Source organism: Chinchilla lanigera, unplaced genomic scaffold (genome assembly GCF_000276665.1).
Source record: "Chinchilla lanigera isolate Chin_1 unplaced genomic scaffold, ChiLan1.0 scaffold00003, whole genome shotgun sequence".
NCBI lineage: Eukaryota > Metazoa > Chordata > Mammalia > Rodentia > Chinchillidae > Chinchilla > Chinchilla lanigera.
This window is the reverse complement of record NW_004955404.1, coordinates 42,955,680-42,970,636: the sequence shown is the minus strand read 5'-3', so window position 1 is coordinate 42,970,636 and position 14,957 is coordinate 42,955,680.

The following is a 14,957-nucleotide window of genomic DNA, read 5'->3' as shown; positions in this document are numbered from 1 at the left end:
AAAAACAAAGAAAATATCGTCACTGAGATGGTTGTTACTAGTTGTTTTTCCGGAATTCTGCTCCATACATGTGGAACAGATTCACTATGTGATGCCTGATAATCTGTATCGTTAAGAAGAATCAAATGTGATCTTCATAATGAGGTAAGTTTGAAATCATCACTGTATCATCAACAGAATCCAGAATCCAATCTTAATCTGTCCTATTTTTTAACCCCTGCCCCATAGAAATATTCCCTTCAAGCCTTGGTCACAAAATTATTCTCATTCTAAAATGTTGCTTTCTAATGAATAAGATTTCAAGCTCTCAGTCTAAAGATATTAAACTTCCTAAATAAATAAATCATACCAATTGTATCTTGGGGTATATAATGACAGTGGTGCAAGTGGTTCACTTCTATTAAAGGCTTAGACAGCCATGTATAACAAGTGTGTTCTTCCTATTAACTTTACCCCATGCTCTCCGTGGACAGGAGAGACAAGTGTAAATAAAGAAATGCGCACCAGCCTTCTCCAATGCCATACTTTAAACCACTTGTAGAGATAAGTCTCATTCATTGGAACTCTTAGCTCAGCAGAATATTTATACAGAAACTCAGATAACAATAACAGTAAAACAAAAACAAATAAAACTAGTTTAGTGCTCATCTAAAGTTCAAATCTGTGAGTCACTTTTTCAAAGAGATTTAAAATTTAAACCTCACTGTGTTAATTGAATATTGTGAAATGTATTTCTATTTAAGGGCTCTAGAGTAGTAAAATTTAAAAAGCTGAAAGAGTTCTGAAAAGTGGCATCGTTGCTTCTCTGTGCTCATTTTAGTGGGCGAGTCACTGCTGACTCGCAAGCAATCCTTGGTGTCTCCTGAGGGTTAACACCATGTACAGAAACACATAAATGTCGCCCTACAAGTGGGACACTGCCTAATGGAACTTATAATTCTTAGTGTACGTTTCCCTTTGGAGCAGTGATGCATTTTTAAAATTTGCTGTTCAGAGTGGATTGTAGTTTTTTTTATTTTTCATTACAGCACCAGAAAATGAAACAGTAGTTTGTCTATGCAACCCTAGGGTTTTCTGGATTAAAAAATAAAACAGAAGGGAAAAAATTCTGAAAGATGCAAAAGTGTTTTGCATAATAATGATATTTTGATATTATATACTGAGCCTTTAAATGGTGATGAAGTACCATTGGGTTTGAAATAAGAAGATTTTAGGGAAAAAAATCAAAGTTTTTATTGAAAACTGAGTAGTATGTCAGTTTCCTTCTTGTAAGAAGATTGGGTTCAATTTTTTCATATATTCCTAATTATAACCTGTTCAATGATTTGAGATTATTATTCAATATTGTGTAGTGAATGGGATATTTTTTATCAGTCATCTGATTCTTCATGTCAAAAGTACTCAAGTTTGTTTCATAATAGTATACATTATAGTCATATAGTTATGTGTCATATTTAGTATAAATACAGTATAGTTCTAACAGGTATATATTATAGTCATAGGAAAACAACTATGCAGAAGTACAGTTTATGGTCCTTTGTTTATAAACACATGTCCTATGTAAACAATTATAATACTCTTTTATAAAAGCATATACTTAAGAAACTGTCTTACATGAGATAAATGCTTTCTTGGATCTTTCACTTCTGAAAATTATACTTTGTGGAACTATCCTTGGTTGGGCTTCTCTGCAAATTTTTTTCTCATCTCAGAAGAAACGTTAAAACCAGAAGCTGAAGAAAAGTTAACAGAGGAAGCTGAAGAAGCAAATCAGCACTATGGGTTGTGCACCCCTCCGCACTGGGCTGCAGCTCCTATACGTGGGAAACCAGGAGGCTTCTCCTTTCATTATCTCAGGACGTCCTCTCAATCATCCCAGGTTGCCTGAAGCGCTACCGTTGAAGATGCACTGCTCTGTGAAAAAATTACTTTATTTTGAAACACAAAATCCTTCGTGTATTCCAATTCTGCAAATGATTTATTGCTTTTCCTCTGAAACATTTACGTTATGTCAGGAATATGACTCCAAACCAAGTCAAATAATTATAATTGCCCAATTAGTCACCATCTACTAAGAGCTTTTGCATTTTGAAATGATTTTGTTATTTATTTGGCTTGTTTTGTTTACTTTATAAAGAACGAGAAATAGTTTAGAATGCAATTTCTGAATTATTTGATGGGATTTCTGTTACTCACTGTTCATAATTATTGAAGATCTCTAGGAAAAGTGGAACACAAAGCAACCGGTAAAATTGTTTCATTTGTGAGTCTACAATCTCGGTTTCACTCCCCAGCACAGGAAACACGCCTGGGTGAGTCTTATCTAGCAGACCTCTGTGCTTCCATCTCTGGGCCTGTCTACAAATTTCCACATGGAGATATTTTCTTTGGAAGCTGTTTGTTGCCAACTACTATATCTGGCCAAGATCAGAAGCCACGCAAAATCTGACTGCTAAATAAACACAATCTGTTGGGTTCTGCATCCAGGCAAATATATTCTGATTTAGAGGAGTTAGCAACCTCCTGCCTAGACTTACTCCTTTCTACATTGCCTCTTCTTGATCCCTTGTTATTGGCCTTTTATCTTGGCTTCTTATTTCACCACTGGTCTTTTGGTCATTGTATTAAAGTTCAGATGACACAGATGTTGCTCCTATGCTAGAATATTGTGTCATTCACCTTTCCCTTAGTTCTCAGTGGGGGATGTTTATGTCTTGTAGATGTTTCCCTAAAATGTCATTTTAGAAAGCTTTATGTTAGTAGTCCTGAGGCAAGTTTATAGAATTTTTCTCATCAAAAAAAAAAAAAAAAACATAGCAGTAATCAAATTGTTAGCCCTTATGGTCATATAGATCAGCATCACATATTTTAGTTATAAACTATGAACTGGGCACAGTGACCCACATTTGTAATCCCACCACTGGGGAGGCTGAGACAGGAGGATCACTGCAAGTTCAAGGCCAACCTGGGGTACCTAGTGTGTTTAAAATCAGCCTGAATTATGCAGTAAGATCCTGTGTCAAAAAAAGAAAAAAGGAAGAAACAAAAACGACTTTCCTTTTAATGTGTCCATTTTATTTCCATATTCATACTTTTTAGTATAGATTTAACCAGAGAAATCACTGAGAAAACATTTGCCTTGTATTTAATTAAAACTTATCTCATTTTAAGAGGTCTATTATATAATATGCATTGATGGTAAAATACCTCCCAAGTGGAATCCTGAATTGGTATCACCTCATAAATCTGCTTGTCCATTCTGACAGGGAGAATTCCAGTGGATCCTTTCTTTTCCTTTCTTTTTGTGGGGCTGGCACTAAAGAGTTCTTTCTACTGCTGACTGTTGGTGTCACTCTTACACAATTTTTTCACATGTTCCCCATTCCCCTCAATTAACAATAGCTGTAAAGTAATAGTTGTTCTGGGTAAGAAGAACATTCCTCTAAACGCACATTACCTATTCACCTGAACCTTGCATTCAGTCAAGCGTGTGCTCTTGTCCCTCATGCTAACTGGGATGGTTTACTTGCTGCATTATATGGGTGGCTACAAGGCCAAATGTATGTATAGTGCACCTATTAAAGAATAGAAATCACCAATTTGAAAATTTTGACATATACTGTAATAGTGGCTAAATTGAAGCTCTTATTTATAAAGTGAAATAGTGTAAAATATTGGAAGCAGCCTTTATATTCATTAACAGATTAGTGCATAAAAACGTGCTGTTTGTGCACAATGGAGCACTACTCTGCCATAAAGAAGGATAAATTTAAATCATTTGTAGGAAAATGGATGCACCTTGAAAGCATAATATTAATTGAAATAGCTCAGACACACAAGTTTAAATATTCAATGGTTTTTCTATATGAAAAAATTTAATATATATAAAAAACAAAACAAAAGACAGATAATAGGAGAAAAGACAAAGACAAAAGAGATGTTATTGTAACCCAGTGGGACAGTGTATCTAAAAGTGTACCTTGACTTGGTAAAATTGTTTTCCTGTTTATATGTGCTTGGACCTATTAGTCTGATTTAAAATATTTAACTCTAGACCTTATAAGATAGATAAATGAATATGATGCTGAGAAAATAAAAGGAGGTGAATGAAGGAGGAAAGAAATAAATTGAAATGTGATATGTACATGTATTAATTCCCTACAATGAACATAATCATTATGTACTACAAACATGTACTAATAAAAGTAATAAATATATAAAATAGGTTAAAATCCCAATCTGTTATCAAATTTATCCTGATTTTGTCTTTAATTTCCTTTATTTCACTCTTTTTATTGTAATTCCTCAATCCACTGAGATTTAATAATTAATTCAAATGCACACTGAAGCAGTGGTGTGTTGATAAATTGCATGTATAGAGAAAAAACAACCAACCAAAAAGAAGAAGAAAAATTTAAACAAATTGTGCTAATTGCCAATGGCCGTGGTATATATACTTCTACGAAAGCCAGTTTGGAACTAGAAAATGTGGACTTGGTGATACATGCAACAGTTCACCTTTCCCAAATTAGCGTACACTGGCACCAACTCTCTAGGACACCCCTACTGCACAAACATGCCCCCTGACACCTAGAAACACAATGCCCTTTCACTGTCTGCCCTTTTCATGGGTAAATATCATACCAGTTAATATGAGTTCTAGTCATGCATTGATTCTCTAAAAGGACCATTGATTTTTAGCCACTGTGATGGTTATTGCAACACTATCACCCCCAAGTAAATTATAAGCCTTATATGCAGGTTCAACAACCTGGAGCCATTTGTGAATACACTATCTATTCCATGTACACCATGTGCCTACTTGCTGTTGAGTTAGAGTGAGCTATAAGGCTTAAATAGATGTTTTAGAACATTTGTGATTTACATTGCTTACTATTAAATATTATTGTACAATGCATGTATCATTTTTTGATTATGATAGGTACTGTAAGCATTTATTTTATATTTTTTCATTTCATTGATAAAATAACTATTTCAAATTTGATGTTGAAATAAGTTTGGAAAATATTTTTAAATCAAATGTATCTAAATTAATTATTTAAATATAAAGAAATATACTGTTGTCTAGAATGTTCTAAATGTTGAAAAACAGCATGGATTAAATAAAACATAGAAATTGGTTATTAATTTACTGAGCTAATGTCTGAAAGACAGTGTACTATCACTGAGAAAAGTCTTAAAATGACATTCACAGATGTTATAAAATGAAAATGCCTGCAAGTAAAAATCATACAAAGAAGTGACAGAAGTAAAAAATAACTTAGTAATTGTTGGTTTCTCAAAGAATCACCCTTGTGAAGTGCAATACAGTCAGCAGATTTCTGCCTCAGGCGATTAGATTAATTGACTATTTTAATGTAAATACTTTGTGAGCACAATTCACTTTCATCATTTAACATGTATAATATTAAACTCTTCACACTAAGAAGTATGAGGAGAAATGTCCTCATGCTAGACGTATTTCTATATTTTAATAATAGTTTTCCAAAACATATTTCCATCGACCTCCCAGGTCATATGTTAAGTATTTACTCTTGTGGTTGTACCCATTATATTTTTGTATCCTATAATTTTAACTATACGTAAAAATATCAAAGTTGTAAAGAATTTATTCCTCTGAGATATTCATTGCATTTCTTGAGTATTCTAAAATTATTGTTTTCAATTATTTGGTACATAAGTCCATTGTAAAAATGTCTTTGTTACTTTTCTTGCTGCTGAGACAACACACTCAACACCCAAGGTTAAAGGAAGAAAAGTTGATTTCACCTCACAGCAGGTACAGGTTTCACTCGAGTCAACCGGCTCGAAAAAAGTGGCATGGGAGGAGGCACCGCCAAAGAAAAACAGTCCATGGTAAAGCAGGGCAGGCAGGAGGCAGCAAAGCAGTGAAGAAGCAGCAGCAGCCAAGCCTGCTCCCATAGTTCATCCAAGCTCCCTGCCCTTTCTGTGGTTCCACACACAACCTCAGCGGGGCACCCCTAATCCCAGCATCACATCCTTAATCCCACCATCACATACTCTCGATCTAATCACCTCTGAAAAACTCCACCTATAACCACATGAAGCTTTGGGGGACATCTAGATAAAAACCATAACATCTGGCCCTGCCCTGCCCACCAAAGACACAGGCACATACTTTTCTGGAAAAGGCATTTAGTCCATCTCTGAGAGTTGCTAAAATACTTATAGTTCCAAGACTGCTGAAGAGCCCAAGTAGAACTTGTCTTCTGAATTTTAAGACATACTCTTAACTGTTAGTCCTTATACAAACAAAAGGGAAATTCAACACTTCCAACACACAATCATGGAAGACAGACTTTTCCATTCCAAAAGGTACAAGGAGGAAGATAGAAAGAAATAGGAAAAAAGGAAGACCAAAATTCATCAGGGGAAACATTAAATCCTGCAATTCCATTTTCAGCATCTGGTGCAATCTGGGGCAAGTTGTAAACACCAAAGGGCTTGAGCGGCTCTACCATTACAGCACTTCAAGTGTGGTAGCTGCCATGCCTTCTCTGTTTGGCTGGCTTTGCTCACTCCTTCTGGCTTTCCTCGAACTATTCTCATTCCTAGATTCTCCAGCCTTCTAGGGTCTCCCCTGCACCTTGTGCTTCACACTCACAGCTTTGTACAGCCAGTAGCCTACATGGCCTCCCATGCCTTCTTCTGAAACCTGAGGGGGAGCCTTCAACTGTTGCTTTCTGAATGTACCTAGCACCAGCACTGGGTGGATGATGCCAAAGTCTGCTGGCAGGTATAGTAGAAGCCAGTCTTCCTTCTTGCTTTTTGTAAGTACTAAAAACAAGTTTATTTTTTGCTCACATAAAGTCAAATTTTCTGGGAGAGGAGAGGTGCAATTAACAAAAGGCCCACTCTTCTTTTAAGGAACCAAAATGACTGAATCTTTGCCATCTTCTGTAGAGATCAAGTGCTTGGGTCACTGAGCACAAGAAAACAAATCCTGAAAATCAAACTTCCCTAGGGCACTACCATTCTGGGAAACATGCTATTCTAGGGCTTTCTTGCAAAGCAAAGACTTTCACCTTTGCAATATTGAGGTTGCAAAGGCTGGAACTCTGTTGGTTCGTGTGGTGTCCTCAGGCCATCTTTATTATTGTCCTGTTTCTTCTGAGCAAACAAATTCTCCATTTTTTTGATATGCAAATCTACCAGAGCTTCCTTTCCAGTCAAACTCACAATGTTTTAAATTATTAAGCCTGGCTCTTTGCTCTTGATTCTCCACATAAATATAACTAAAAGCCCCTCAACAGTAGCCATGCCACCACTTCAACAAAAGACTGCTTTGAAATATCTTCCTGAAGTTATTTAGTATTTCAACCTTAGTCTTAGTCTCATGCAAAATCTCTGGACATGGCAAAACCCAGGTAAATTTTCTACCACAGGATAGCACACATGATCTGGAGTCCAACAGCTAATGCAGTCCTTTCCAGGAGGAACATCTTGAGCCTGTTCTTTATTGACAGCATTTCTTCAAGCTTTCTGGTCTTCTGAGCTCTGACCAGAACCTCCCATTGAGTATAACTTATAGTATCCCAGCACTATTTCTGCAGCCACCATCTCCAAACCTTTCCAAGCTCTTCCGGTAAGCTAGTGCCAAAGGTTCCTGAACCACATTGTCAGGTACAGTCACAGCAACTACCCTGCTTCTCTGGTACCAAATTCTGAGGCAAAGTGTATACACCCAAAGTTAAAGAAAGAAATGTTTATTTCACCTCACAGTTTGTGGAGGTTTCAATGGTTATCTGGCTTCAAGGCAGAGTGGCATGGCAGAGGGGCATCACAGCGGCAAAACAGGGCAGGCAAAAGGCAATAAAGCAGGGAAAAAGCTGCAGGAGCAACCTAATCTGCATTTATAGTTCATCCAGGATAGCTGCTCTTTGTGTGGTGCCATCCACACAAAAGTTGGGGCACCTTTAATGCCAGTATCATACCCTTGATCCCTGCATCACATACATAATCCCAACATTATACACCCTAGATTCAGCTACTTTGCAAAACCCCATCTTTGACCTCATGAGGCTTTGGGGATACATCTACATCCATGGTATAACACATAAATTATAGAAACAGCAGACTCAGAAAAGGGAACATTAAGTGAAGAACAATAACCAAATTTATGAACCTGGAGTTGTGCTTGAAATCCAAAAATCTCACTTCTATTTAGAATGTCTCCCAGAGATCCACATTTTTAAAAAATCATCTCATTGTACTTGTATGCTTTCTGGATGACTTTTAGGTTACTAGACAGAGCGTGAGGCTTAGAACCATCCAGATATATCTGCAGCCTCAGAGATTCAGAATTCCGTGGGAATGTGTGTGTATGTGAGAGTAGTTTTGTGTGTGTGTGTGTGTGTGTGTGTGTGTGTGTGTGTGTGTGTGTATGAAAATGGTACTGACCTAAATTATGTGGGATAGAAAATAAGTGAAAAATTCTTACTGTTTGATATAATGGTTAACACCTTTTTAAAAATTGTTAGTAGGAAGTAAATTATCAAGTACAGTCTGAGGTGCCCAAATTATGTTTCTAGAATTGTTTCACTTGCACTTTACAATAAATACTATGTTTTCATTGTTTTTCTAATAGAAAGAAAATTCACCCATTTCATTTGTTTTTTTGTTTTGTTTTGTTTTTTTTTTTTGGTTTTTCTCCAGTACCGGGAACCGAACTCACGACCTTGCGCTTGCCAGGCAGGTGCTTTTGCTGCTGAGCTAAATCCCCAGCCCCCCACCCATTTCATTTGGGTTGGGTGAGATTAAGTATGAGATATTTCCTGACAGCTTTACCTTGCAACTCCAAGAAGGTCCAATGTTTTACTTTAAGAAGTTGTAGCAAAACTGCCTGTGAGGAAATAGACTGCCATGTTTCCCAATAAAAGAAACAAGGCAATTTCGATTGTCTTTGAATTTCTATGGAGTATGATTTTAATGTGGTTTCAAAATATACCTACAAAAAAATCAAATATTTTTAATTGACTAAAACTCATTTGTGTACCTCAGATTCAAAAAGTTTATAATAACATGTATATGTCTTACTTCCATATGTTTTTGAAGAACTTGCAATAAGCAATTCAAGGATCATCAACTACATATTTAAACATTGGCATTTATATTTATGTATGGTATCTGATAACAATCATTTAAGAGAATCAATGATTTAGAATTCAGTTAGAATGCTCATTAAGAAATACTAATCACACATTGTTTTATGGTTATGTACCTTATTTTTTGCTTTAAATTATTCTGCCAATTAACAGCCTTAGAAGATAAGTTGTTAAGAACAAGGCATACAATCTTATCCCTTACAGTGTTTTCTCTGTCCCTAGCACTAAAATATTCATCTTTCTCTAGGTCTGAAACACTTCTAAGAATGGGAGCTAGAACTAAGTAAGGTAGAAAGGTGGAGCCTGCTGTTTCCCACTCATACTCAGAAAGAACCCATAAAATAAGATTTCAGAATATCTTTCCACTAAATTTTGTTTATCTGATATTTTCAGCACTATCCTTCACCAGAGGACAATTTTTCAAATAAGCGTTCTATTAACATTCTAAATATGTTTAGTATCTTGCAGAAAACTCTGAGATTCTCTTTTTAACTATGCAAGTACAGGACTTTATCTAACCTAAATTGCTTTGTAAACTTTGTGAGTTAAATCTCAGTCTGATCTGTACAATGTTTCTCTGCATGGATCTCACTTGGAAACCCAATTTGGCCACTATCCTTTATTACTCTATCCTGTAAAATATTCTACATATTATAAGTAGGTACTACCCGATTTACCTGCATGTGAATTATAGAGACAGATAAGTGCTATCATGTATAACACCCAAACATTTTGTTTTGTTTGCTTATATGTGAAGTTTTAAAATATGAGTATAGCTAGAACTTTCTAGGGACAGAACTTATACACTAATTGTGTCACCTACTAATATATCGAGTTAGTAACACATAATGGTCTAACATCTCATGTACTAATACATAAGTAAATATAAAAGTATGTATTGTTTTTGCTTCATGATATTTGTTTCCATTCCAGAAGAGTATGCAATTTTTCTCCATCAACTAACACTACGAGGTTGAGTATTTAGTCCAAAATTTTGCGAACTTTGTACAGTGTTCAATTCATAAAGATGGCTTACAACATGGGACTAGAGATCCACACCTGACAGATGACAAGTGTGGCAGGCACAGACCTTCTGATGCTTAAGGCTCTATGGTCTCCTTTTCCCCCCACAGGGAAATGTGTTTATGGATATTTGCAATAGTAAAGTTTAATTCAGTTGTATTATTGAGCTTATATAGATTTATTATTAAATAAATAAATTAAGTTGAGAACTCCCACCACAAAATAGATGCCTCAAAATTTAGATTCTTTAGTTTTTCACATTTATATATCACAATCAATAGCAGGAATATAGAGTAGCTCTCTGTGGGTCTTAGACTCACGTACACTGACACATACCACTGAAGATTTCTTCTTTACACTTTTCTTTGGATCTTGATGAAAACAGCTGTCTACATGAAAAATGGGTAAGAACAATGTGGCCACCACAAATGAGTGTAAATCTATCTGTGGAGATAAGCACACAGACACTCTAGTAAAGAAGATGCTCCATCCTCATTTCTGAATTAAGCGTTTCAAGTTTGGAAAGCTAATTTGAGGGGAAGCTAAGGCTCATACTTTACACTCAGCTTTCACCCTTTCAGGTTGTAGAAAACACAAGAAAAACAAAGCAAACTTTTAAAAATAACTCTTTTGTATATTTGAGCTTTTTAGTTGAGGTGTCCGAGATATATTTATAAATACCTCAAGATTTCTGATATTCTGTTATAATGTACAAGTAGGAGAAAACATCAGGAAGGGAGAAATGAACAGTGTTTGAAGTCATTTCCTTCTCTCACCTTCAAGTGTACAGGTTAAAATCTGTGTACATTATTCAACACAAAATGTCTCACTAATGCCAAAAACGTGAGAGGAAAGTTCATCTAACGCTGTTAGAAATATTATTTCAGTACCATAACATCTTGTCACACTTCACTTCCAATGCTAAGATAACTTGGTAGCATAAATTCACTACTGATTTCATTGTTTGGGGTTTTTTTTGTGTTTTTTTCCGGTACCGGGAGTTGAACTCACTACCTTGGGCTTGCCAGGCAGGATCTGCGCCGCTGGGCTAAACCCCCAGCCCCATTATTGATTTGAAAAACCATCAGATATATAATAATCTTCATAGTCAGTGTATAGTATGATATATAAAAATACAATTTAAAATCATGACATTCATTTTCAATTGAAATCTCAAAAATATTTCAACTGAAACCCAAGCAGAAACAAGATACCTCTCTCTTGTTTAACCAATGTTTAACTATTGTTACGTATTTTTCTATAATTAAAAAATCTCTTCATAGTACTTTTCCTTCCAAAGTTTTTAATGAAATATGTAAACTGATTTTTCTTTGCTCACAATGTTCCACACATTTTTCTACCGCCCTTGTGATAGTGAATAAATAGTTCTCTGCCTTTTGTACTGATATAATATATGCAGGTAAATTACAGTTTGAAATTCTCTCTTTAGTACTTTTAACTGTATTTTGTCTCAGATTTCCTTTTTACTCATCTCCATATCCTCATAAATATCAATGTAGATCTGCTGCCTCCATCTTTTTTGAAAGATCTTTTTCAAAAGAGGAGCATGAGATGGAAGGAGTGCTGACAAAGAGTCAGGGATGAAAAAGAATTAAAATGTGTTCTCTACGTGTACCAACTCCCCGTGAGTAATACATTCATTATGTAATTCAAACACGTGCTAAGAAATATAAATATGAAAACATAGTCGTTGCCTTATTCTATGTCCTCAGTATTGTTTCCCTTAACTGATGATAATTACTTCCATTACTAAAATAGCACTTGTTTAAAAACTGTTAATTGAGTGTCTCTACCTAGAAATAAAAATGATGAGAACATTTTTTCTTCGCTCATCTTCTCTTAAACATTCAAACATTCATGTGGAAAGAAAATATGGTTCTAAACTATACTAAGATTTAATTTACCTCAGAAAAGATGAAAATGAACAGGGAAACTCTATCTGGATTTTAAGCAATTTTTAGATTTCAGAATTAACTTTATTCCTTCTGGTGCAAGTTATCTCCTATATCTCCTAAGGCTTCTCTAAATTCTCTCTTCATCTTGTATATTTACTTCAAAATTCAATGTTTTGCTTCCAACTTTGATTCACACTTTGTTCCTCTTCATAAATAAAGGATAGCTTTAAAATGAAAATGTAACTTCTGTCAAAATTAATTGATTACATAATTTTAATACTGTATATATGTACCATCACTTATTGACTGCAGTGAATTCATTAAGAGTGCAGCAAGTGGAGAAAATATTTCCATTTGCAAGGAGTCACAATTTGTTTGAAACCTCTTTTGTGCATGTGTGCACATATCAGTGTATAAATAGATAATACGTATTGAGGAACATTGTTGTATTTTCTAAAATTTTTCAGTACAGGTGTATTTTACCAGTGAAAACTGAAAATCATGGTTTGGCTCTTTAAAATAAAAAAAGAAACTATTATTATTTATATATTCAGATTGAATGGCATGGAATTTTAGTAGTAGGATACATGTATACTGATGCCCAGGCATGCATGCATGATTTTCACTGATGTTTTTAGAAGTAGTTATTTGGATAGGGTGCTCAATTCCTCCTGTATTAGACATAGGGCCGTTGAAATTCTGAAAAGAATATCGCATTGAAATAAACAGATCAGCTATTTGAGTTAAAATAGGATTTCAGAATAAGAAATCAGGATATTTCAGGATATAAGTGATTAAATTAAAGACTTAACCTTGAATTCCGTGGTAAACAGCGAAAAATCTCTGAAATCAGATGTGTAATTTATACAGTTCCTCAAGTGGACCACTTGATGGCAATGTTTATCTATTTTCATTTTTCTTTAGCTTTTTTTACAATTCAAAAGGGGCGATAGGAAGAAATGAACTTATTGGTCTTCAAGGTTATTTGTGGGACCTAAGACACTGAGAAAAGTCCTTTCTTTTACATATGTTTCGGTGTCTTTGTTTTCCACACAGAATAGGCTCTGTAGTCTGTTCCTAAAATACTGTTCTCGATCCATTAATTGATCCTAGCGCAGATGGGCATGTTAGGCAGAATTAGCAGTGGGCCCAAAAGAAATCACTGTAAACCTAGAAAACCACAGCACATAGCGATATCATATATTTGTTCTTAGCAATTAAATTTTGAAGGATGACAATGAGTCAATTTTCAATCAAAATTGATACAATGCACTCTTTCTGATTTGGATTGGTGTTTAGGAATATTTCATCGAGCAAAGCAGATTGAGAATTAAAAACACATTGATCAGAATAGTCAAAATCAAATAAGTCCTTCAACTGTTTATCTAACTAAATGTCTTCTACCAGTTCATACATTCATATCAAGAGCTGGCTCTGAGCACTTGTTGAGGAGAGTTCAAATTCTGCACTTTCTTTCCTTCAAGGCTCATTGCTGACCACAGTTAGGAATCAGAAAAGGCTGGGATTGCTCTGCTGGTGGCTGAAAGACAGTGTCGGTGTCAGGTCAGTAACCTGGGCATTCAGGCAGATCCTCTGTCACCGGTGGTCAAAAGCACGAAGTGGTGATGGCACGGGATTCCCTGCAAAGACAGGAAGCACTGACTAAAGCTCCTAGTACAAAGCATTCCTGCTCCATGAGACGTTTCAGTTGGAAAGGATTCTAACTTGCTAGGCACACACATCTCTCTTTTACAACAAACTGCACTTTAGACAAAGCTAGGTTGATGCATTTCCTTTCTCTTTTGCTTAAGTATGACTTTTGATTGTTTTCCTTCAGTATGCTCATTGTATTGTTTTTTTTAAAATTTCTGTAGTCCTTATTTGACTGTATTTTCATTATTTTATTTGAAATGGGGAGAGAAGATGACTGCAAGGAAAGAAACGACCTTTCAAATTACTTTCTTACCAAAATGAACAAAGCATCAGGGACCTATAGAAAAATGAAGTCTGGCTATTCTATGCGCTGCCACAGTCTCTGAAGGAAAAGAGAGAACAAAACAAAAAGGATGGATAAATTCACCAAGTAAATTCTTTTGACTGACGAAGGTAATGATGATGGGCCTCAGCAATGGCCCGTTCATTACTGAGCGCGGTATCCACATTCAGGGTATCTGCATTTTCACCCGGGCTATGCCAACCTCGGCAGACAGAATGCACTGCAAGATCTCTTTGCACAAAAGTGCCGCAACTCAAGTGAGGAATCGGAGGTTAGGAAATCTGAGTCTATCATAATGGACAGTGAACAGCTTTTCCTTTGTCCCAGGAGAAGACATTGTGTTTATTATTCTGGGGATTATGAATGTCTACATTTTGCTGTTCAAGCAGAAATGCCTCTCTGTTTTAAAACTTTAAACAAACCTGCTACTTACCCTGAAGGGACAAAACGTCTGCATCACGAGTGTTTGCTCTAAAACATTCTTCCAAACATAGGAATGATGAGCAGCCAGACCTTCATGCACAAGACATAAAATTGAAGGAAACCATGAGAAGAGAGTTGTGCCTTACTGTTGTGTCCTAGTCCATTTTCGCTATAATGCTGAAAGTATTTTCTTTTCTCCTCTTACAGTATTTTCTTTTCTCCTTGAGACATTTTGACTAGGTTTCAGATATGAATTTAATGTGATGGTGTTTTCTCTCTCTCTTTTTTAAAAATTCAGTGATGAACTTTAGACATACACTTAAGATTTTTGGAATCAATTTGACACCTAGAGGCCCATTTCCACACTTTGCTAGGCCACCTCCAGAGTAGGTTTGAGTAAGTTTGATGTAGTCCAATCTATGAGGTAATACTCAACTAAAGAGGCTTCCCGTG